The following is a 27,752-nucleotide window of genomic DNA, read 5'->3' as shown; positions in this document are numbered from 1 at the left end:
TAGCCTGGTGGGGAACATAATAGAATAAAATAAAAAAAAATAAATACATTAATGATTTGCTTTTTGGAATATTTTTTACAAAACTTCGACAACATGCAAGTAATCACAAAAAATTCAAGTGTCCGAGTTTTTTTGTCTGACAGTGTATTTAATCGTCGATTCATTTAACATAGGATTAAAATGAAAAATATGAGTCCGTGTTTGGTCAAAACATGCAGATTGCTTAGCAACGGACCGTAATTAAAAGTTAATCGCGAATTAAAGTAAAGTTAAATCGCTTTCTATAAACCGGGTCTTAAGGTAAGTGTCCACTTGCGAAAAATCGCCTCAAAATCAGCCCTGGAGAGCTCCGAGTCCAGTCGAGTAAAGACGAAACACAGATCGGCTGATCTCGCCGCGAACTATATTCTCTCCAGTGGACAAGCCAAACTGCGTTTACTTGCGAGAGATACTGTCCGTGTGAACAAGCTTCGAATTGGGGAAGTATTCCCCGAGAGTAAGCAGTTCATCATAAATTATTTCTCGAGTAAAGCCGACTTATTTTACACGTTTATGATTCCATGCAAACAGTCGTGAAAAGGACTACGCAATTCGGCCAAATCTGATCGTTTACCTGACTTCAACATTTATACAGCGTTTTGAGATAGGTAACACATTTTTATGAAATTATTAAATACTAAAAAAAATGTAAAACGAAAATAAATGACTAAATTATGTTCATTTGTCGCAAATCTGAAGCAAGTAATGTGAAAAGTAGACTAGATTAACTTTTTTAATTTATAATTAAACATCATAGTTTGTATAAGTGATTCTGATTATACTTCATTATTATTATTATTATTTTGTTGTAGTACGAGATTAAACTATGCACAACGAAGTAAATTCATTTTTTATTATTCAAATAACGTTTTTAAATGAATTTTTAATAATAATTTACATATTAGGTACTACAAATGTATTGTTAAGTAGCATGAGTATTCAAAAATTAATATTTATTTTTATTTTCGGTGTTTATCCACAAGTGCTTTTATAAATTGATACCTGCCTCACCTGAAAATATAATTATTAGGGACAATAATTTTATAGATGTTTTTACACACTACAACATTGCATGTAATTGTCCTTTGATGAATCATAACCTGCCGGGATGATAATCTTCAGGTGCGGGTCGTATTAAGCGCTCTTACCAATCTAACCCGGGAGACAATTTACCTATACCCTTTTTGCTACCTGTTTTCCCAGCATTTACATTTCAGTTGAATTTCTTGAAAGAGGATTAACAAAAAGCTCATAAAATCATAAATTATTTGTCGGTCCAGCACAAATCGCTCGTTTCTCTCGCTAGTGTACCCGAGCAGTGGACAGGGTAGCAAATTTGCTAGAACTTGGGCTCTAGTTGGAAACCAAAGCTGTGCCTCTCTGGAGGTACTTTCACAATACGAACACGTTTCGAATTCCTACAGTTCTGTCCGCGAGTGGTGAGCTTTGCCATGGCCAAATTTGGATGGTCAAAAGACCAAACTGCAGAACTAATTGCACGATATGGAAAAAAAGGACTATAGAAACCGCGTAGCATACACTAAAATTATTTTCAACTATACAGAGTGTTCTGTTTTTGAGGCGTAATATTCAACGTACTTTTTTAAATAGAATGCCTAATTCTAATTTTCTAAAGAATTTTTGTAATGAAGCGGTTCACAAAAAAATCGCAATCGTATTAATTTTAAGATCTGTGTTATAATATTTTATGGGGAGGTAAACAAAAGTACGTGCTTTGCTATGGTATCAATTAAATTCATTTCTAATATGCTGAGTCTTTATAAAAACAAAACAAAAATATTAACAATTTTCAAACATCGTTATTTCCGTCAGCCCATTCTCTACTTTTACGTTTTCTCGACCTTTCATGACCCCTAGAGTACGAAAAAATAAGTCTCTAGTTTCCGTCTGTCTGTCTGTCCGTCTGTCTGCCGTCCCGATTTTTATTATACAGATAATCTCCAAAAGTACTGGGTCGATTCCAGATTTTTGGAAAAGAAAACATAAAACAACATTTTACAATTTAATTTTGATTCTTACAGCTGTTTTAAAGTTATGATAAGCATAATAAACTTTTAATCAAAATATATTTGCTTATCCCCTCCAAAAAATTGATAACGTCAGTTCAAAATTTTGCCGAATAATTTCCACCCGAAATGTGCAAAATATATATGATCAGTATAATACTTGTAATTTATTATTGTGTTCATATTTTTTCGATTTGCTTATACAGGGCGACTCAAAAAAAAATGAATGCGTGATTTTAGTTTCCTGAATTGCAAAACTGAATAGGTACTTTGAAAGCTTCCAGACGTTTTAAGGTTATTGTAAGCGTGGTAACTTGTTAATCAAAACATATATGTTTATTCCCAACAAAAACTTGATGACGTCATCTCAAAATTTTTCAGAATAAATTCTATCCAAAGTGTGCAAAATATGTTGAGTTTTTAATTGTGATTTATCACTGCATTCATATTCATCTACTGTTATTTTTAGTATTATACTGCACCAATCCAAGTTGATATACGTGACCTTGCAAAAATGTTGATGACGTCATCACAAAATTGTGTAAAGAAAAAACTCAACTCGAAAATGTTAGATATGTTCTTTCGGTGCGAGGGAAGTTCTGTCGAAACAACTTTCGACCAATTTTTTACATTTTTAAGAGATATGTGGAAAGAAGATTTTACGTAATATTAAATAAGAGTAATAATTGCAATGTTGATTTAATCAAAATCAACTCTACATTAAAATTATATGACATTATAATAGAAGGTGGGATCATATGAATGTGACAACCTGTGACACAGAAAAGAAAGGTCCAAAAACCCCAAAATGTACGTGACATAACCTATGGAGAACACCTTATTTTGTTCAATGATTTACATCATACTTTTACATATGTACCTGATACAAAAAAATCGTAATGTTACTATTACTCTTTCATGAATAGAAATAGCATCGTGCATTTGCGTATTTCTTAGCACAATTTTAGGTCCACATAATAATTTATGTCCTCTTACTACCTGTTTTCACAGCTGCAATATTTTACCGTATTTCGTGAAAAATAAATTAACAAAAGGCTCGTAAAATCATAAATTCTTTGTCGGTTCGAGTAAAGAGGGTCCATTTTCCTCGCAAGTGCAACTGTGTAGTGGACAGGGTTTTGAGAGCTTTGTCTGATCGACATCTATCGGTGAGCAAAATTTGCCAAAATATCCTCTCAAATCGACAAGCCCTTGAAAGTAACTCTCGCGAATTCTCGCCAAGTCACTCTCCAGTGGACACGTACCTTTAGGATTAAATTTTCCTGCACTGGAGAGCTGAGCTCAAGAGAATATTTGTTATCTATCTTTAAAATGAAACTTTAAATTATCACAATTTTTCAACAACAAAAGCAACTTGAGACAATAAGTTTTTTTTTCCAGTATGGCATATAGATAAATATAATATTATAATAAGTAATAATAATACATTCCTTTTTTAGTTAATTAATCTGAATATGAGGGTAATAATTTTTTTAACAGCTGACAAAAAGTTGTTTTCTTGGTTGTTTGTGTTACAGTTAAATAGACCCGGTCTACAACAAACAATTAATTTAAATTTCATAACTTTCAATAGAGAAAAAACTTGACAAACAACTGCGAAAGCTTACCAACACAAGGCAATTTTCTCCTTTCAAAAACCTAATACCTTACCTGTCTATTCATAATACAGATATGGGAGTATGGGACTGACACTGACACAAAGGAATAAGAGTATACAGTATTGGGGTGAGGGTTGAGGGGTACAGTTCCAAAACAACTTTGACGGCCTTGAAACACCCAAAAGCTTCCCTGTGTCTGTCTTCCCTTCCCCATCATTTTTGTTCCCTCAGTCCACAGTCTCAGTGAAAAGTATAGTCCGGTAATAACAACAGCAGTGGCATCACCTCCATTGTATCAGTTTTTCGGTGTACATTTCAGAATTCAGAATAAAAAAAAAATGAGTGGCCGTAGAAACTTTTTAAGAGAAAGATTGGGTAAGCATTTCGTAGTTAATTGTTGATTTTTAGTGTTTTAATGTTTTCTGTAAGAACATATTTCGTTGTTACTCTGTTTTTTTTTTACTAAAATAAAATTCTTTAAACGTTAGAGAAAGCACATGTACTGTAAAAACGACAAAACCGTTGATCAGTGGCTCACGAAATGAAGATGCATAAGTGTTAAGAAAGATTTTCAAAATATTTAATACTTTCACCGATCAATACAGAAATTTCGTCATCTGTTGTATGTACAACACTCCAAAACACGACTATATTTCAAAATAAACAAATTTAGCAAAATGATTTATTTTTTTTTTTTGCTGAAAAATTTTTACAGATTTACTTTTAAAAACATTAACGAAGAAGAGAAACTGCTTACTTAAATGCTTTCTTTACAAGGTAGTGCAAGTACAATAATGAGGTAATAAAATACCAAATTCACATGTAAACGCGCTGTATATAAATTTCAATTCGCCACATTTGGGAGTTTACTTAATGTTTAACAATAGTAAATATACAGATATTTCATATATATGACCAAAAAGTCTTGAGAAGATTTAAACTAATTATGAACAACAAAATTATCAGTCTAATTTCTTGGGTAAAAATAAGCAAAATGTCTTAATAAACTAGTAATTTTCGGTTTAATCAAACTTGAAACAAGAAATAAACGGCAAAGAAGTGAAATTACTTCAAAATATTCATACGAGGCTTCTGTATATTTTATTTAATAATTTACATATACAGATGTTAAAATTTTGTAAACGCCATTATTTTTAGCTTGCAGGGAAAGCTTAATTTAGTTCATTGCAAATATGAGGCATATATTATATTTAACGGATTTTGATAGACCATTAAACTGGGATTATAACGATAATTATACAAGTTTTGCCTGAATATTGGGTCAGTGATGGGTCTAAAACAAAATAATTACAGTCGCATCCACAGCTTAATCGCATTTAAAATTGACAAACAAAATTTATTCTGATGGTAATGTAAAATATCCGCAAAAATTTGTACTTCGTTGTAACCAGTAACTAGATTTTTTTTAATAATTGTTATAAGGTACACTTTAACAATACAGGGGATTTTTTATTCTAATTGCTTTGCCCACTCGAACAATAAAAAGTTTTAACACAACGGACGCTTAATTGAAGAACATTGATTTGGAATTTTTCCAATAACTCACTACTGTTATGGCATTATGAATAACTTATAAATAAACGTAACTGAACTGTTTTGATGGTCTATACAGAGTGATCCATCTTAAATTCTGTCACTACATAATTGTACAGCAAGGTCTCTAACACAGTATCTGCCGCAATTCACAGAGAATAAAAACTTAAAAAATTTATGTTGAATACCCAGGCAACATGATGTCGTCTTTTTACGTGAATAAATGGTCATCAATTACGTCATAGTAACCAAAGATTTCACGTGATATTGATGTACCAATGACGGTCAAATATGTCGTCCAGATGACGTCATTTTCTAACGAACTATTGTAATGTACTGACGTCTTAGAGACGGCATTTATTGTCCATTTTAAGACGTTTTTTATATTTTGATTTTTAGAAAAAAATATGCAATAAATAAAACGCTGAAATAATTTTATATTTCTATATTGTTTACCTTAAATAAAATATTATAATTCGTTATAATCACCGGGTAAACCCCAAAACAAAATATATATATATTAATTAAAGTTAAAACAAATTAATGTAAAAAAATTAAATTTACTACAATTCTGTACAACCAACAATGAACTTCAATAAACAAATAAAAAAATATATGTCAATTAAACAAATTAAAGATAAACCACTCCTAAGATCACAAACAAATCTACGTACAGGTAATTACCAGTATAATTAGTATAAACAAAAAAAAAAGGATAATATACAATATATATAATCAAAAATAAACGTTGCAATAAAATATGCTATTTAAAGAAAAATCAGTTTTAAAAACACAAAGAAATCTATTTAGTTACAAAGAATATTAAAAGAAAACTATAATAAATTATAAAGCAGTCTTAAAAACACAAACAAATCTATTTACAAAAAATATAAAAGAAAACTAGAATAAAGGGAAAAGACAATTGAATCGCATTGTTGAAGTTACTTGATTTGAAAATGCACTGTAAAACTATCTAATTCAAGACGACTTGACAGTCCCCAACACACAAAAAAGTACCTTTAAGAATTAATTCTGTTTTAACAATCACATTAATAACCTAAGTTTTTTAAGTTTGCCTCAATTTATTGCTCTGAAAAGAAAAACCCGTTAGAGTGCATGGATTAATGGAAATGCAATCATTTTTTCGTCTACGGGTAATAGCAAGCATTTGGCTATTATTAAATTTAAGGGATTACAGCTTAAAGGAAAAGACAAATTCTGCATTTTAAAAGTGCTAAATTTACTTGAATCTAACGAATAATCGTAAAATGGTTGCATTGACAAAAACGTATAGCCTATCAGGAAAATCTCGTTGTCAATACTTCTTACAATGAAGCGAAATGTGCCATGTATAGTAAGTTACCAAAAAGTATCCTAGGCATCTACCTGTATATAATATCCAATATTATGTTATACATGTATATACGAATTCATTGTATTTTTTTAACTTACAAAGAAATCTGCTTGTTCTAATAGACAAAGAATCTTAACTCTTAAATTAGACATAAAACGTTCATATTTCTTCAAATTATTTAATACATTTGTGAAAATGTTTCCTTTTAGTTGATTAGGTTTCTTACATTTCAGCTCTCCTTGAACCCCGAATGTTGGATCCCTGGTATGAATTTTACAAGTCAAATAAGAATTTGGATGTTTACCTTCTTTCCAAGGACGGAGACGGCATGGTACCCTATTGATACACCAACCCTTAAAACTACTTACAATTATTTATTGTATTAACAGGTTAAACGCAAAATCTACGCCATCTACAAAGACGACGTAACACTTTTAAAAAAAATACTAGAAGACGACACTTTGGACGACTTTGTGGATGTTTACGAAAACACGGTACTACATGTAGTGGTTATAATGGAAAGGTACTACAATATCTTCAAAATATTGTTTCGATAATTGTCATTACAAAAATTACAGGAAAAAGCTCTTCAATTACTTGTTGACTTTGGACTCGCTTCCTCTCAATAATTTAAATACAATCCAAAGTACTGTTTTACACCACGCGATTAAGCTCAAGGACGACTATTTTGCCCTAAAGCTCATCGAAAAAGGTGCTGATATTAATATCCCAGATGGAATTGGCGACACACCTCTGCATTGGTCAATTCAGTGTAAATTAAATAGTGTAAGCAGGGCGTTACTCGACAGAACTGCCAACATAAATGAACAAAATTTACACTCTGAAGCTACTCCACTCCACACCGCTTGCTACTTAAATTCAGTAGAAGATGTCTGTATGCTATTATATTACGGTGCAGACATAGAACCAAAAGACATAAAACACGACACGGTTTTCGATGAAGCAGTAAAAGAAGAAAGATTCGAGATTCAGGAAATACTATTTGACTATTTTTTCGACCCGTACAGTGACTATGAGCTGAAACTAACTCACTTGGTGCACATGATAATGAAAAAATCGCCTTTTTTAGAAAGACTAATAAAAACAGATTTTGATGTCGAACTCGACAACGGCTGTATCATAGCAGAAATATTTTTTTTCGACCGTGAAAAACTACTCTTTTTCGTAGAAAATTTTAATTGGGTGTTGGAGAAGATTTTCAGTAATTATCACTTTTATGACGTGGCTCTGAGTTTTGCCTCAAAAATGGACAACTTTAGTCAGACCGTCACTGAAACTGAAAATGCGAATAAATTATTCCATCAGAATTTGGAAGTATTGCTCACGAGTGATTTACGTGAGGACACTGTAAATTTCTTTGAAAATATACACAGCATAGTTGAGAAACTAGACAATTTGGTGTCCCAGAAATATATAGATAGTTTAGTTCGTATACTATTATCTTACGGAATGGATTTGTACGAAGTTGATTTGCATATAATCTACATGATGTATGGTCCTTCGGATTTGTTTATGTTTCTGCTATTTTTAAATGTCAGATTTGATTTAAAAAAGTTTTTGTACAATGTGCATCCGGTGGTACTCTTGATGTACGATGTTAAGCTCTATTTGGATATATTTGCAGAAAGTCTGGACATATTTCCAGAAGATACGTTGTACGACCTATTAGGTATTTCAGCACACCCCAAATTGAAAAAGTATTGTCTGAAATCTTCAACGCCCAAACTAGTAAAAAGAGCCAAGTCGTTACCCACGGTACCTAAACTTCTAGAGCTAGCTCGAAACAAAGCCCGAAAACACATTGTAAAGAAGTACAAAATTACAAGTTCGACACAATTTTATACCATTGTGCGAAACTTAAACCTAGGATGGATACATGAAAGAATAATCACGTTTCAGCGTCACGTGTACTTTGATTAAAAGGTAAAATTAAATGTTTTCGAGAATTAAATATGTTAAGAAAATAAATATATTTTCTCATTTTCAGTTTATTTACACACGGGAATGTATATGGTGTAAATCCATTCAATTACTAGAAGGATTGATTCCCATTTTTGTTATTTATAAAAGTTAAACTTTTTGTAAATAGTTGTGGATTTCATTTACAGATTTTGTTGCTGTTATGGAAGCAAACTTGAAAATTCAGTCTTGCTTTGAACATATTTTCCATGAATTTATGAGCGTGCTTCAGCGGAAATATTGTTACCGTCCAAGGAAACCAAATGTTGGAAGAAGACTGTTGAAAAAGTGTAGATTCTGAATAAGGTGGTACTACCTTTCGATTGTCATGGTAAAACAGGATGACTGATAGTTTTATAAATAAACTTTTAAGTAGCATTACTTAAGTAGAACGTGTGACAAGATGATATTACATGGGCAAGTTGTGGTACCATTAGATCTCAAGTTACAACTAGTTTGTTAAATTTTAATTTGAAGATAAGCAACTACCTTCCTGCTTGAATATCTTTCATGTTCGTTGCTACTTCTCGGAAAAAACATCGACTGAGTTCGTGGATCTAGGATTTAAGGCTTTAATATTATTACTTAATGCAAGAGGTAAATATCTACTTAGTAATAAATATACAAAGCAGTCTGAAAAGGGATTTTTACTTTCAGGAGTACTAAGTACTATTTTAAAATTTTAGTAGCATTAAAATTATCACCTATATGGTAAAATTTATATACCCACAGCAAATTGATGATTTTATATCAAAATCTTGTTCTGTAAATCTCAGTTAAAATTCGTTAAGTTATATTTTTTAACGGTACCATATTGATTAATATTTTTGGGTATTTTTTGCTTCATTAAATTTATTGCATTTCAGGTCTCCTTGAACCCCGAATACTGGATCCCTGACAAGTCTGGAAAGGTACTGCAATTTCCATATTGGAAATAAAGGTACTGATATTAATATTTCAGATGGAATTGTTGACACACCTCTGCATTGGTCAATTCAGTGTAAATTAAATAGTGTGAGCAGGGCGTTACTTAACAGAACTGCCAACATAAATCAACAAAACTTACACTCTGAAGCTACTCCACTCCACACCGCTTGCCACTTAAATTCAGGAGAATATGTCCGTATGTTATTACATTACGATGCAGACATAGGGCTAAAAGACACGACACAGTTTTCGATAAAGCAGTAAAAAAAGAAAGATTGGAGATTCAGGAAATACTATTTGACTATTTTTTCGACCTGTACAATGACTATGAGCTGAAACTAACTCACTCGGTGCAGATGATTATGAAAAAATCGCCCTTTTTAGAAAGACTAATAAAAACAGATTTTGATGTATAACTCGACAACGGCTGTATCATAGCAGAAATATATTTTTTTTCGACCGTGAAAAACTACTCTTTTTCGTCGAAAATTTTAGTTGGGTGTTGGAGAAGATTTTCAATAATTATCACTTTTATGACGTGGCTTTGAGTTTTGCCTCAAAAATGAACTACTTTAGTCAGACCGTCAGTGAAACTGAAAATGCGAATAAATTATTCCATCAGAATTTGGAAATTTTGCTCACGAGTGATTTACGTGATGACACTGTGAATTTCTTCGAAAATATACACAGCATAGCTGAGAAACTAGACAGTTTGATCTCTCAGAAATATATAGATAGTTTAGTCCGTATACTATTATCTTACGGAATGGATTTGTATGAAGTAGTTTTACATATAATCTAGATGATGTATGGTCCCGCAGACCTGTTTATGTTTGTGCTATTTTTAAATGTCAGATTTGATTTAAAAAACTTTTTGTACAATGTGCATCTGGTGGTACTCTTGAGGTACGACGTTAAGCTCTATTTGGATATATTTGCAGAAAGTCTGGACATATTTCCAGAAGATACGTTGTACGACCTATTAGGTATTTCAGCACACCCCAAATTGAAAAAGTATTGTCTGAAATCTTCAACGCCCAAACTAGTAAAAAGAGCCAAGTCGTTACCCACGGTACCTAAACTTCTAGAGCTAGCTCGAAACAAAGCCCGAAAACACATTGTAAAGAAGTACAAAATTACAAGTTCGACACAATTTTACACTATTGTGCGGAATTTAAACCTGGGATGGATACATGAAAGAATAATCACGTTTCAGCGTCGCGTGTACTTTGATTAAAAGGTAAAATTAAATGTTTTCGAAAATTAAATATGTTAAGAAAATATATTTTCTCATTTTCAGTTTATTTATACACGGGAATGTATATGGTGTAAATCCATTCAGTTTTTAGAAGGATTGCTTCCCATTTTTGTTGTTTATAAAAGATAAACTTTTTGTAAATAATTGTGGATTTCATTTAGAGATTTTGTTGCTGTTATTATGGAAGCAAACTTGAAAATTCAGTCTTGCTTTGAAAATATTTTCCACGAATTTATGAGCGTGGTTTCAGAGAAAATATTGTTCACCGTCCAAGGAAACCAAATGTTAGAACAAGACTGTTGAAAAAATGTAGATTCTGAATACGGTAGTACTACCTTTCGATTGTCATGGTAAAACAGGATGACTGATAGGTTTATAAATAAACTTTTAAGTAACATTACTTAAGTAGAACGTTTGGCAAGATTCTAATTACATGGCCTATTTGTGGTACCATTAGATCTCAAGTTATAACTAGCTTGTTAAATTTTAATTTGAAGATAAGCAACTACATTCCTGCTTGAATATCTTTCATGTTCGCTGCTGCTTCTCGGAAAAAACATCGACTGAGTTCGTGGATCCCGGATTTAAGGCTTTAATATTATTACTTAATGCAAGAGGTAAATATCTACTTAGTAATAAATATACAAATTAGTCTGAAAAGGGATTTTTACTTTCAGGAGTACTAAGTACTATTTTAAAATTTTAGTAGCATTAAAATTATCACTTATATGGTAAAATTTATATACCCACAGCAAATTGATGATTTTATTTCAAAATCTTGTTCAGTAAATCTCAATTAAAATTCGTTAAATGATATCTTTTAACGGTACCATATTGATTAATTAAATTTTGGGAAAAAACGTGTGCGGTAGAAAAAATAGTATAAATAACTCGTTCATAAGGCCATTGAGGCACTCATCCTTTATATAACTCGCGGCTTCGCCGCTCGTTCTATAAACTTGAATTCGTGCCTCAATATTTGCCTTATGAAACTCGTTCTTTAATATACTATTTGGGTATTTTTTGCTTCATTAAATTTATTGCATTTCAGATCTCCTTGAACCCCGAATATTGGATCCCTGACAAGTTTGGAAAGGTAACTACAATCTCCATACACTATTGTTTCGCTAATTGTCCAAAATGACAGGAAAAAGCTTTTCAATTACTTGTGAACTTTGAACTCACATCCCCTCAATAATTTAAACACAATTCAAAGTACTGTTTTGCACCATGCGATTAAACTGAAGAACGATTATTTTGCCTTAAAACTCATCGAAAAAGGTACTGATATTAATATTTCAGATGGAATTGTTGACATACCTCTGCATTGGTCAATTCAGTGTAAATTAAATAGTGTGAGCAGGGCGTACTTGACAGAACTGCCAACATAAATGAACAAAACTTACACTCTGAAGCTACTCCACTCCACACCGCTGGCTACTTTAATTCAGTAGAAGATGTCTGTATGCTATTACATTACGGTGCAGACATAGAGCCAAAAGACATAAAACACGACACGGTTTTCAATGAAGCAGTAAAAGAAGAAAGATTCGAGATTGAGGAAATACTATTTGACTATTTTTTTGATCCATATAGTGACTATGAGCTGAAACTAACTCACTTGGTGCACATGATTATGAAAAAACCGCCCTTTTTAGAAAGACTAATAAAACCAGATTTTGATGTCGAACTCGACAACGGCTGTATCATAGCAGAAATATTTTTTTTCGACCGTGAAAAACTACTCTTTTTCGTCGAAAATTTTAGTTGGGTGTTGGAGAAGATTTTCAGTAATTATCACTTTTATGACGTAGCTTTGAGTTTTGCCTCAAAAATGGACAACTTTAGTCAGACCGTCACTGAAACTGAAAATGCGAATAAATTATTCCATCAGAATTTGGAAATTTTGCTCACGAGTGATTTACGTGATGACACTGCGAATTTCTTCGAAAATATACACAGCATAACTGAGAAACTAGACAGTTTGGTCTCTCAGAAATATATAGATAGTTTAGTCCGTATACTATTATCTTACGGAATGGATTTGTATGAAGTAGTTTTACATATAATCTAGATGATGTATGGTCCCTCAGGCCTGTTTATGTTTGTGCTATTTTTAAACGTCAGATTTGATTTAAGAAACTTTTTGTACAATGTGCATCTGGTGGCACTCTTGACGTACGATGTTAAGCTCTATTTGGATATATTTGCAGAAAGTCTGGACATATTTCCAGAAGGGACGTTGTACGACCTGTTGGGTATTTCAGCACATCCCAAATTGAAAAAGTATTGTCTGAAATTTTCGACACCCAAACTAGTAAAAAGGGCCAAATCGTTAACCACGGTACCTAAACTTCTCGAACTGGCTCGAAACAAAGCCGAAAACACATTGTAAAGTTCGACACAATGTTATACCATTGTGCGAAACTTAAACCTAGGTTGGATACATGAAAGAATAATCACGTTTCAGCGTCACGTGTACTTTGATTAAAAGGTAAAATTAAATGTTTAGTGAGAATTAAATATGTTAAGAAAATATATTTTCTCATTTTCAGTTTATCGACGTATCGACGTATCGAAGTTGAGGTACCACTAGATATTAAGTTAAAACTGCAAAACAGCTACATTCCTGCTTGAATATCTTTCGTGTTCGTGGATCCACCATTGAAGGATTTAATTTTATTACTTAATGCAAGAGGTAAATATCTACTTAGTAATAAATATACAAATCAATGAGTTTTACTTTCAGGAATACTAAGTACTAATATTTTAAAATTTGTTTATTGTTTCATCGAAAAAGGTGCTTATGTTAATATTCCAGATGGAACTAGCGGTACACATCTGCACTAGTCTTTTCAGTGTAAATTAAACAGCGTGAGCAGGATATTACTTAAAAGGACTGCCAACATAAATCAGCACAACACACTCTCTGAAGTTACTCCCTTCCAGACCGATTCCTACTTAAATTTAGTGGAAGATGTCTGTTTCTGATTGTATTAAGATGCAGACACAGGGCTAAAAGACGATACTATTCTCGATGAAGCACTTAAAGAGAGATTCAGGGAATACTATTTGACTATTTTTTTGACTCATGCAGTGACTGTGACTTATTAAATTAAAATCAAAAACTGGAAAAATTGCTCACGAATGACATGTGAATTTCTTCGAAAATGTGCACATTATAGCTGAAAAACTAACCAGGTTATTCTCCCAAATTACACATAATTTACGTATGTATAGCGTTTCGATCTATTTATGTTTCCAATATTTTTAAAAGTTCTTTTGATGCATGATATTTAAGCTGTATTTAAATGTGTTTGCAGAAAATCTGGATATATTCCCGGAATACGTTGGACGGTCTACTTCAACACATCAACACAACCCAAATTAAAGAATATTGTCTGAAATCTTCAAACTTGAATTAGGCGTTGCACACGGTACCTAAACTTCTGGAACCAGCTCGAAATAAAACATGAAAACATTGTGAAGAGGCACAATTTTTTAACATTATGGGAAAATTAAATTTGGAATGGATGCACGAAAGAATCACGTTTCAACGTCACGTGTACTTTGATTAAAAAGTAAAACTCGTGGAAGGAGTTCCTCTTTCCACGGTAAAATTGATGATTTTTTCCTAATAAATTTTTTAACGAACAAAATGTAATTCAATTATTGGGTCCAGTTTATTCATTATAATTTGTACACATTCGATAGACTGGGAATTTTTACATATATCTATGCGGGGGTGTTGATAAGTAGAATGTGTTATGACATTTAGTATTCATTGCTGAAATATTGAAAGATAGAGAGCTCAGCAAATATTCGCAATTAACTTTACCGTTAATAATTTTATGAAGAAATAAAATGGAAAACATAACGACGATCAGCCAACAAACGAAGTTGAAAATTATTTAGTAAGAGATCTTGTGATATGTGTCGAATTGGATCAATATGTATTGTATAGTGAGTTTTTACAAAATTGGATTTGTTAGTAAGTATAGGTAACGATATAGATATAACATTTATCTGAATTCAATTCAAACCTATTATTAGGCAATGACACACTTTATTAACGTTGTTCTGAAGATGGATACCATCACTAGGACTAGTCACTTTGTGAAAAAGTTTCATTATCATCTGCATAAAATAAACAGGGAACACATAAGTTAGCGACAATATCGTTGATATATAAGTTAAACAGTAATGGTCCCAGTACAGATCCTTGCGGGACACCAGAAAGAACAGCAACATTCTTTGAAAATATTCCGTTATGTACAACGTATTGTGTCAGTTCACTCAGATAGCACCATAGTAAACTGATTAAATCGCTGGAAAAACCGAAGTTACCTAGTCAATGAGGATAGTATGATCCACTCTATCAAACGCCTTTGCAAAATCCGTGCATATGACATCCACCTGCTGTTTATTGTTAAATGCATCACATAAATACTGAGTCAGACAGGAGAGGTTAGTAACTGTAGAATGACCAGAAACAAAACCATGTTGCTGACTGCAAATCTTATGTTTGGTATGTTCCCCAATATATCCATGAAGAAGGAGCTCGAAAATTTTAGCAAAGTTAGAGAGAAGACATATTGGTCTATAGTTTTCAACTTTAGATTTGTCGCTTTATTTGGGTATAGGTCAACCCAAGATTTCTTCCACGATGCAGGAAATTTAGATGTAACAAGGGATAGATTGAAAATAGTAGTTAAAGGACCAGAAAATACTTCAGAACCATTTTTTAACTTTCAGAATTACCTACATTCGGAGGCTTTATGTTCTAAACCACATTTGGGGCAGGATTTCTTGTTTTTATAGTTCTTTGAAGAATAATTAAAACCATTGCAGTCAGTGTCGGGCAGTATCTAGATACATTTTTGGGTACCTAGTATCTGTATCTAGATAAAATCGAATTTAAGCACAAAATATCTGTATCTAGATACAAAATTAATGGCGCAGATACAGATACATTTTTTATTTCACTTTTTTTTCAGTAGTTATTAGTTGAGTTATACTAGTAGTAATTTTTGATACTTCATGTTGGTGATTTTGCTCACATAAACAAAAATAGAGGTAAGAGGTCCACTAATAGTGCTTTGTCACGGAAATTTTCATATTTTAAATACCATCATTTCCTACATTGTAGCCTTCAGTACTTATACATCTTTAAATATAATCCTGAGGGGAATAAATCTAAGCCATGGTAAGATGGTATTTTAAAAACCATAAACCACAGTTCACTATTCACTGCGTTTTACGCTTATCGAGGCAATGCATTTTGTCTGTGTACCTGAGCAACCCGGGTCCGGTAGGCCAGCTGGTTGTATTTGTGTTATTAAATAAGAGTAATTTTAATAGTAAAAATATTTGTTTAAGGTATGTTATTATTTTTAGAAAATAATAATTGCGTGTTACATAATGATTAATTTTTTCAATTAGCACAAATTAGTTCTGTAATCGACTAATCGAATGTTCAATACATACATTTCTCTCGCATAAATCGCATATTTGTTACTGTTTTATATACCCTTATTTTTCAGACAAATGTAGCATCTTTTCCTGTTGCCACATGTGTCATTTCTTCACTTTTTCATTGTTGGACCTAACGCGAGGCGGGCTTGGCAGGTCCGTTTTACCGTAGAATGTGCCGATTATGTTTAAGTGTAAATCTTGGGCAATAAAATTAATATTTTACAACCCTCGGTAGAATAATTTATCGTGATATATTCTCAGAAATCGTGAAACGAGATTAAAATAAAATGAGTTTCAACAAAAATCTGAAAATTTAAAGTTGCACTCTGGTGATTCCGGCCTGTCAGGCAGCTTTTGATCCTATAAGGGGTTTAAATACCTTTCTAAGAAATTGTACTTATTTTGCCTTATTAAACGGAACCAGCAATTCTTCCTAAAATGTATATACCTGCCGCACCGGGATAGACGATTACCGGACATGATCATAAAAACATCGTAAGCCGATATTGAAGAATAATAATTTATGACAGGTTGCCGACAACAGACCTTCAGCATAGAATAATCATTTCCCGTATTCTTTTGAAATATTAATTTTAATGTTGGACATAATTATTAGATATACTCAAACACAATTTGGACACTGTAGTATGGGAATAAAAACAAAAAAAATATTCTTTTTAAGCGTACATAATAAATATTGCACAATTTGCGACACATCAAAGAGCGAAGCGATGGCCTATTTGCAGGAAAAAAGAAAATATTTTTCAGTCCTGAATAACCATGCTACAGTAAAATGTTTATTTTTTAAATTTAATACCACAGTCCCTTCTTTTGCACCTGTGGAACGGGTGTTTAGTAGCGGAAACCAAATTCTGACACCAAGAAGAAATAATTTAGGTGACAATACGTTCGAAATGTTAATTTTAAAAAATTCATTAAACAATACATAAAAAAATACATAAACATGTTTTCAGTTATTTTATTCGCCAAACCTTCAAAAAGTATCTGTTTTCTTGTATCTGTATCTAGATACATTTCGAAAAAATCGAAAACAATCTGTATCTAGATTCTTTTATCTTCCATATATCTGTATCTGTATCTAGATACTTTTAAAAGTATCTGTTCCCAACACTGATTGCAGTTGTAACACCTTAAAATTTCTACTGCATGAAATTCGTAACAGTAATCATAACCAATGAACAAATCTCCAGACTTTATAATGACATCGTATGTTTTACTGTCTACTTGAACAATCATTTGAAAAATTTTAGCGCGTTTTTTGGTTGACCACAATTTAATCAGTTTACACTCCGTGCTTAGGTTACCAGAATCATCATTAAGTTTGACAAATTGTTCGATGCAATTGAAAATTTCTTCCTCTGTATACTTTTCTGATAAACCAACTAGTTTAATTCTAAACTGAATGCTTTTAACTTCCAGTACATGATATTTGCCAGAGACTTTCAGACACATTTTTTTTTAACGAGCATTGTCGTCCTTGGAGGAGCAACCAACAAGAACACCACCATTTTTAATACTTTTTACTTTGGAAACCGACAATTGTGATTCTAAAGGATTAATTTTAGAGTTAAGGTCGAGTGTCCTTAGGTTTGACGATAATTGCCTGCTGAGTTTTGTTCTTGAGCATATTTGAGTATGTTAACACTGGGTTTTCTTCATGAGGCCACTCCTGAGATTTTAGTTTTTCATCAGCAATCAGCGAAAATTCAGATTTTAAATTCTCAAATAAACTATTCAATGATTCCCGCTTGATCAATTGTAAAGCATTGTGAAATCGCCTGCCACAAACTCCCGATGGCCCCCATACAGGTGCCACAGGGCACTAACATTATTGAAAAAGGATGAAGTAACTGCTCGTATTAAATTGATGCTAATACACTTACACCAATACCAATTAGGTTAATAAGAAGCAGCCACAGAAATTAAATTTGAATTAATGTTATTTAAAAATAAATAATAATTTAATGAATAAATCAACAATAAAGTAATTCGCCTCCGATCGGCAGCGCAGCCGACCGATAAGCGATACGTTATCTTATACAAAAACGCTAATCCCGATGTTCGATAAAACAAAATTTAATCAAATAAAACGCAACTACTCTTTTACACCTAATGAGATATCGTTTAAAAATCAAGCACCATTATGGCAAAAATTTGGTCTGCAGAACAGTACCAAATTCACCAATAAAAGACGAAAAAAACTAACCTTTAACAAGGAAAATCGCAGAGAGATGCACACACCACAACCAGCAAGGTTTTTTGTAACATTTCTTTTGATGAGTGAAAAAAATGGCTTTCCAATGATGATTTCAGAGTACAGACTAGCCATTATGACTCAGTAAAGATTATTATTCCACGATAACAACCAAAATAATTCTCTGGAGCAACAAAAATATTTCATGGGTTTTCACCACTTTTTGAACCTTTTTTTTTTCAAATATAATTTACCAAATATCTAATTATTATTAGTCAATGCCAATGCAGTCTTGTTATGATTGGCTTACGAAAATTTGGAGGTCTAGAAGTTAATCAGTTTCTAAAATTCTCACTTTTGTTTAAACTAAATAAAATCAGTATAAACAATAACTTGAAACATTGGAGTTACACATTAACAAACTTGCATTTTCACCTAATATATTCCGAGCGTAAGCTAAGGAAGTATTGTAATCGAGTCCATCGGCCGAATTGCGGCTTTGATATTTTATTTATTATATAAGAGTACGAAAAAATCGGTCATCCGTTTCCGTCTGTCTGTCTGTTTGTCAAATTTTATGTACATTATGCATATCATGTAGATGGCAAAATGCTAACAAAACTTTGTGTAAACATCCTCACCAATAATTTGATGACGTCGCCTCAAAACTAAACATAGGAAATAGGTTTTAAATTGTATAAATACCATAGACCTAAACGTGTAGTTTATGAACCCATGTTGAGTTATTTACCCGAAACATCCAGAAAAATATATAACAGCATTTTGCAATTTAATTTCTGATCTGCAAAACCGAATGCTTTGAAATCTTGCACATGTTTTAAAACTGCCATAAGCATTGTAATTTTTTTTAATATATTTGCTTCCCCCACCCCAAAATTGCTGACGTCAGCTCAAAATTTTGCCGAATAAATCCTATTTTAAGTGCGCAAAATATGATGAGTCTATACTTGTGAATTATCACTGCATAACATTTTAGCTTCCAGTCGACTCCATCACGCGACGGGCTACTTTGAAATTTTCTCGATGTGTTATGACTCATTGCACCTATACCTAGAGTACGAAAAAATAGGTCTTCCGTTTCCGTCTGTCTGTCTATCTGTGTCTCCGCTGTCTGTGACAATTTTAATCTCCGAAACTACTACACCGATTGTATAAATTGCGGTTCTAACTCTGGTCAGAGAATGAATGGACTGTATATTTCGCACAAGGAAGGTCACTTACCCCGGTTTCTTTGATAACTGTCTGGATGCGTGTGATGCAGTAGCCCACATGGGATGATATTGCGGGAAGCACGAACTTGCGGTGGTTGCAAAGTGTATGAAGATGCGGAAATTGTGGACGCGTGTACACACTGTAACCTGTCGCGTGTAGCGTTCAGCGCGAGCTTTGAGTCGCTTCTTCTTCGGACGGTTTTTTTCAGAATCCAAAAACGTTGAGGCAAAAAGAGACCTTCGCTTTAATAAATATAAAACTTAAAGAGTATTAAGGATTGAAACCTTGGCATGATATAAAAAAAAGGAAAAATCATAACTTTACAATGCTACCTCCATTCTAATAAATTAAACAATTAGAAATTATACTAATAACTTAAAGTTAAGAAAAAAAAAAATAATGCAAAGACGGAACATTACCGCCCACCAAAAATCGCATGGATTTTTCGGGAAAATTACGTTTCTATTGGAAGAGGACAAATCTTCACAACGGGACGTCTGACAAATCCTGCTTTGGTCTTAATAGTAACGACTCGAATAATTCCATCATTTCCAGGATGTACTTCGGTTATTCGACCAAGTCGCCAATGCAGGGGAGACATTACTTCATTTTTTATAACTACTAAAGTGCCTATGTTAATCGGTACAGAAGGATTAAACCACTTGGATCGCTGATGCAAGGTATGAAGATATTCATTAGACCATCGGGACCAGAGGTCTTGAAACTTCCTTTGAATGCGCTGAAATCGTTTAAGACGATTAAGAGGAAGATCTCTTAAATTTGGTTCCGGCAGAGCAACCAATGGCTCAAAGGTTAAGAAATGACTAGGTGATAGAGCTGACAGATCGTTAGGGTCATGACTGACATGAGTTAGAGGACGGGAATTAAGCATGGATTTAATCTGCACCAATAAAGTCATTAATTCTTCATATGTTAACAACTGGTCGCCGACTACGCGCATGAGATGCGTTTTGACAGACTTCACTCCCGCTTCGAACAAACCTCCAAAGTGAGGACTGGAAGGAGGATTGAAATGCCAAGAAATGGTTTCTTCATTTGCAGCGGTATGCATTAAATGTTGAAGTTGGTTACGACCACCAACAAAGTTGGTTCCACAGTCGGAATATAAATGTTGACATCGACCGCGTCTAGCAAGAAATCGACGAAGAGCTGCTAAAAAAATCTCAGTAGATAAGTCAGACGCGAGCTCGAGATGTAACGCTTTTGTGACATGACTTGCGAAAATACATAGATATGCTTCCAATTTTTTGGCTTCACGACCTTTTGACATGGTTGTGGTAAAAGGGCCTGCAAAATCTACACCGGTGTGTAAGAAAGGCTTCGCCTGAATTAACCCATAGGAGGCTGAACTGGAACTGGATTAGCTCGAAAACATTGAATACATTTAGACAATACTCGTTGAATGGCGAATGCGAGATTAGAAGATCAGTAAACCGGTGATTTGAAGGTAAGATAGCTGGGTGATTTTCCTCAAAAGAGAGTGGGGAATTTTTGAGACGACCACCAACGCGTAGGATATTATTGTTATCGATAAAGGGCGACAATTTTTGAAATGGTTTTGGAAGACGTTTATTACTGCTCATAGCTGACAATTCAGCTGAAAACTGAGTGGATTGAACGTGACGAACAATATCCAGAACGGCAGAATAAAGTTCAGAAGATTTCAAAGTCAGTCCCGTTTCTCTTTCTTGACGTTTTAGATTATAGAAAAAACGGCGTACGAAAGCTACACATCGTATTACTTTAATGAAGGACGAAAATTTATCAATAAGGGTATCGATAAAATGAGATTCGGCGGTTGTCATTAAAACGACCTTGCGTTCTTTTTCCAAAGCTAGGGGAGAAGGTTCTATAACCGAATCAGGGAAGCTTGTAGTAGATCGGAGGAAATCTGGTCCCGCCCATCAAAGCGAATTTTGCAATAGTTTAGAGGGTAGTAATCCACGAATACCAATATCAGCTGGATTATCTAAGGAAGGTAAATATAATTAGTGACACGATGGAAGCGTTTCTTGAATAAAAGACACTCGATTACTCACAAAGGTTTTTCAACGATGTGGAGGAGATTTAATCCACGACAAGACCACCTGCGAATCTTACCATGCACATATGCGACTAAATGTTATAATATCTTGATAGATACCACAAATATAATTGATCAGACGAGTTAACAAAACCGCAGCAGAGAGCTCCAAGCGTGGTATGGACAATCGTTTTAAAGGGGCTACTTTGCACTTAACGCAAACAAAGGAGGTAGTGATCTCTCCAGAAGGAAGAATAAATGCAAAGTAAACGAACGCGCAATATCCCTTTTCCGAACTATCTCCAAAACCATGTAATTGACACGACAAAAACGTATCAGGCATGATACGACCAGGTATTCGCAAATCTTGAAAACAGGGGAGATCATTTATAAAGGATTCCCATAGTCGAATGATTTCATTTGGAGGAGTGTCATCCCAATCCAGTTTGAGAATCCAGAATTGTTGTATTAAATGCTTGAGGATAAAGGTAACTGGACTTAACATCCCTAAAGGGTCAAAGATGCGGGCGAGATGTGATAATATTTGCCTTTTAGTACAAAGACGATTAAATGGCTGTGTATGAAAGTGAAAGCAATCGGACGAAGGTGTCCATTGTAATCCCAAAATTTTCAGAGTGGTTTCCTGATCGGTTTCAAACGATCGTGATTGATTGGCAAGGTGTGATTCAGGCAAATCATCCAGTAAAGCTGGCTCATTACTAGCCCATTTACGCAGTTCGAAAAAACCTTGTTTTAATAGGCATATCAATTGTGATTTTAATTCACGAGCAGCTTCTAAAGATGTCTTCGTTACGATAATGGGACTCAGAGTATAATCTTTCACAGAGTGCGTCATCAGGTGAAACGATTGTGGCAGGAGGAACTGTTTCGAATTCCCAAAATTTACACACAGTTTCTTCTAAAGAAGGGGTCCCGTCCGAAGTCATGACAAAGGTGCGAATAGGAGACTCACGAAGGGTAGTAACTGGGCCCGTAAGTACATAACCAAAGATAGTTTGAATTGCGTCTGGTTCACCAAGATGACCAGAAATTTTATTTCCCAGGAAAAAACTGGAAAAAACATCAGCTCCGAGTAACATGTCGATATGACCAGGATTGGCAAATTCTGGATCTGCGAGAGGTAAATTTGATTTTATGTGAGACCAGTGTTGAGAAGAAATATGAGTTGATGGTAGAGGATCACAAATTTTTGGTATAATGTAAGCGTCGACTTGTATTTCGGAAAATGTTTTATAAGTGGGTCGTATGGAAACGGTAGTTGCACCGTGCGGGGTTCGAGTAGAAATTGATCCTAATCCATGAACCAGTATGCTAGTTCGTTTCTTAGGAGTCCTAACTTGTGTAAAGCTTTGCTAGTAATGAAAGAGCTTTGCGATGCGGAGTCTAATAGAACTCGAAATATTTGAGGAAATCCTCTTGAAGAAAGTACTGCGATCCTAGCAGTAGAAAGCAGGACTGTGTTGGATACACATGACGATTTATGTAAGCGAGAAATATTGTTAGGATTTTGAGAAATCAACGTAGTGGTGGTAGGTTGCGTTTCTGAAGATGAGGGTGAATTCTTAGAGTTGTCAAAATGCAGAAGTGTATGATGTTTTTGACTGCACTTGGCAGTTTTGACTTGAGTTACAATTGATAGTGGAATGAAATTTGCTTAAGCAATTTAAGCAAAGACGTTTTGATTTTGCTATATTATAACGTTCATTGGAAGACTTAGAAATGAATTCAGAGCATTTGTAAATTAATGTTCATGATTACAAATGCTACATTGAATGGGAGTTGAGTTTAGAAGGAAGGAAGTGGTGGGATTAGTTGACTTGAATTTATTTTTATTATAAGACTCAACTTTTTTTGAACGAGGTTTGGGAATTGTATTGGCATTTTTTAAGGCCATTGTTGTTCTAAAAACTTTACAAGTTGTGCGTAGGTAGGAATATCCGAAGAATTATAATGATGTTCAAAACGTGGCACTAATGTTGAGTCTATTTTTTTAATCATCAAAGAAAATAAAAGAAAATCGGATAAATCTACAGGTAATGTAAAATTTTTAATAGCTTGAACATTTTTGGCAAAGTTATCAATAAGATCGCGGATATCTTGAGGATTATGAGCATTAACTCTTTTAGCTTTAGCCAGATATTGCCAATGTGCATTGAGAATTTGTCGATTGTTCTGATACCTTTGTATTAAGGCATTATATGCTACTGTATAATTGTCCGATGTAACAGGAATATGCTGAATAAATGCTAAAGCTTCACCTTTGAGAGATGCTAGTAAATAATTAATTTTTTCAATGTTAGTTAGCTCTGCGGATTTATGAATAAGTGATTGATACATTTCGATATAGGGTGTAAAAGTAATGATGTCTCCTGAAAAGGTAGGTAATTCGATTTTTGGAAGTTTGATTTTAGCACTTTTTTAGCAACATTTTTTTGTCTCATCATCGACTTGAGGCTGTCGATGATGAGACAAAAAAATGTTGTGATAAACGGACTTAACATGATAAAGAGTTGTTTCAAAATTTTTTCTTACTTCGTCTTCCACTTTGAATGCATCATCGACGTCCTCAATTAAGCCAATAATGGCATTATGTAATTTAAAAAATTTTGAATATCGTTAATGCTTTCCATGCGCATTTGAAACTCAAGGCGCCATGGTACATGATCTATTGATGCTAATGCAAGAGTGTTGAGTTCATTGAGACGATTAATCGCGGTTTGGCGATGTAACTTGTTCCTTTTCAATTTTTCAGAATGAGCCATTATCCCAAGATTTTAAACGAAATCGTAAACACGGTAATTAATCAAGGAGTGGAAACAAAAGAATTAGTCTTTTTATACCTCAATGTGATAGTGCGAATATGCGATAAAAACTGCTAATTGTAAAGTGCAAATTAAAATGCAACGATGTGCTAGCGTCCGTTGAGAAGATTTGAAAATAGCAGTATGGATAAAGTTAACTTGCTCGCTTTGTTTGAATACTGACAATATTGTAAATAAAGAGCTGTGTTTTTGCGTGAGTTTATCAATTGTGAGTGAAAATGCGAAAATGCTTCTTAATGATGAGGGTGAATAAGGTCTAACTGACCGTCAAGACACCAATAGATGATTCACGAACAAAAGCGTGTTAATTAGATTAATCGCCACGTGATTAATGATTTGAGGTAACAGTTATTAATAATGATCAATAAGTATCAAATGTTACAGGAATAATATCGACCTTTACAAGGCTTCAATCCGGCTCGAAGGACCAATGTATAAATTGCAGTTCTAACTCTGGTTAGAGAATGAATGGACTGTATATTTCGCACAAGGAAGGTCACTTACCCCGGTTTCTTTGATAACTGTCTGGATGCGTGTGATGCAGTAGCCCACATGGGATGATATTGCGGGGAGCACGAACATGCGGTGGTTGCAAGATGCGGAAATTGTGGATGCGTGTATACACTGTAACTTGTCGCGTGTAGCGTTCAGCGCGAGTTCTGACTCGCTTCTTCTTCGGACGGTTTTTTTTTTTCGGAATCCAAAAACGTTGAGGCAAAAAGAGACCTTCGCTTGTTTATAAGCCCGCGAATTTAATAAATATAAAACTTAAAGAATATTAAGGATTGAAACCTTGGCATGATATAAAAAAAGGAAAAATCATAACTTTACAATGCTACATCCATTCTAATAAATTAAACAATTAGAAATTATACTAATAACTTAAAGTTAAAAAAAAAAAAATTAATGCGAAGACGGAACACCGATTGTTGTCAAATTTTATATGTGTATGTCTTAAATTGACCTTGTTGACTTTTTATCCGAGACATCCAGATTTTGAAAAGGAAAATAAAATATTATTTTCATTAGTGTGGCACTGTACGTATAAAAATTTATATATACATATGTGTCGCTAACCCAAACATTCCCCTAAAATTTGACATGGTGAACAAAATTTTAAAACCTGTGTTTTCCTTTTTATGACGGAATGCGTTCAAATGGAAATTGGGAAACCCCAAGTTTGGAAAAGTGCACCGAAATCAACACAAATTATTGAAATAATCATTTATTCCTCCATTCTGGAGAGGTAAAAATAATTGCCAAAAGCCGGCCTTTAACATTTCCCGAATTGAAAAATCCTCTCAAACCTTCAACAGTGAAATTCTATGTTACGAATCAATGTGGGTGTATTTGGATATCACAAATTTAAAAAAAAAACAAAAAATAGAAGCCTGAATTAAAGCAAATGGATGCATAAACTTAAGTTATTACGAATTTGTGGCGGCATGACAGTCGAGAACCCAGCAAGCGAGCTACAACGGATGTTGTAACGAGAGCGGAATTTAAGTTCTTCGTCGTGGTCTGCCACCCTTCTTCGGTGATTCTGCTCTCCTCCCGCATATTATATTCTTCGAAAAACGGACCAGCTATGGATTATGGAACAAGCTACGCGTTTCACGCGAACTTGTCCCTTGTATTTTAAATAAAAAATAAATAATTGAATAAGTATTAAAACTGCAAAAATTAAATACTCCAGACTCCAGACTCAAGGATTTCCACCAACAAAGAATTTACATGATGTTAAATTACGTCACACTGCATCAACAACTTTAAACAACCAAAAATTTACATGATTAACTTACGTGTTCATTCAAGCTATTGATTATATCAAATTGCATTTATACAGAGGCAAATACCCCAACGGAAGGTCTCTAAGTAGAAAGGTGTTTCGTATATCAGAAGCAAACCTACGGTTAAGTTGAGCGCCTATTAAAAAACCGAGAGCTTTAACTGGAATACGTTATTTACAATTTATCCGAAACATCGTACCAGAATTGTTAGAAGAGTTGGGAAATGGCGTAAGACTCCACATGTGGTTTCAACAAGATGGAGCTCCACCCCATTTTCATCGCATTGGACGCAATTATGGTAGGTTTGAAGACAGGTGACAGCTCTCTGGACTCTTTTTTACGGGGATTCGTAAAGACAAGAGTTTATAAGACCTCTATAGAAAATTTAAATGACATGGAAAACCGAGAATGAGCCATGGATATAACGCCGTAAAACCCGACATTTTGAGACATGGTGAGAGATCTTTCCTGAACTGAACTTTTGGACCTCTAATTTGCTCTAAGAGTGTATTTTGGATTGTATAAACATTAAATCATCCTGTATAGCAAGATTTCTTAATAATACAATTAAAATTAGAAATAACCATTTTCAAAAAGTAGCCGTTAGTTGACTGTATTGTTGATAGTCACAAAAATGTAGCAAATTTAATAAGGAACATAAATTTTCTTTTATTTTATTAGGTATTACTTATAGCAAAAGCAGATAAGTCACAAGTTAGGATGGTAGTCAGAAATATTAAAATCATCAATTATTAATTAATTAATCATATACTTCACTAGCTGCTTTAAAAAGCGTCACGTATATTCAAATTCATTTAGCACAGCATGTTCAGTACCATGAAACAAAATCCACATCCCCAAATAGTCACGTGAAGATTTCAAAGTTTTAAACGCATTTTCATCAGTTCTCGCAACTAATGTAATTTCCGCTACAGTCTTTCCGACGGAGGATATAATCATCGTGTCTTCCTTACTGCTTTATTGAATTAAAATTTACGAAGTTTTTAAATACAGGTTGCAGCCGACTCTGTCGACGGCGAAAGGGGAAGTCAAACATTCGCATTAAATTCCAAAAATAACAGCAAAAGTAGCAGCATAAACGCGGCAAGATAAATAAGGTAGATTTAGCTAATATTTATCTCAAACAAGTGGTGTACGTCCAAAAATTCAGTAAAACCTATACAAGTCTCTAAGGTTGAAATTTTCTCTCTGTCTGTAAGAAACTTAGTCTTCTGCATACTAATAACATACGAAGGTCTGCAACTTTGACAACTAAAAACTAGAACAAAATTTAACACAATACTGTTTTATCTATTGAAGTTGCGGATTTCCATCATACACTACTTTGTTTAGTGACGCATGAAAGACGCCGCTAGTGACACAATACTGATGTC

The sequence above is a fragment of the Zophobas morio genome, unplaced genomic scaffold, assembly GCF_036711695.1.
Source record: "Zophobas morio isolate AGI-343-1 ecotype UQ-CSIRO unplaced genomic scaffold, CSIRO_AGI_Zmor_V1 ptg000012l, whole genome shotgun sequence".
Classification (NCBI taxonomy): domain Eukaryota; kingdom Metazoa; phylum Arthropoda; class Insecta; order Coleoptera; family Tenebrionidae; genus Zophobas; species Zophobas morio.
This window is presented reverse-complemented; position numbering follows the sequence as displayed.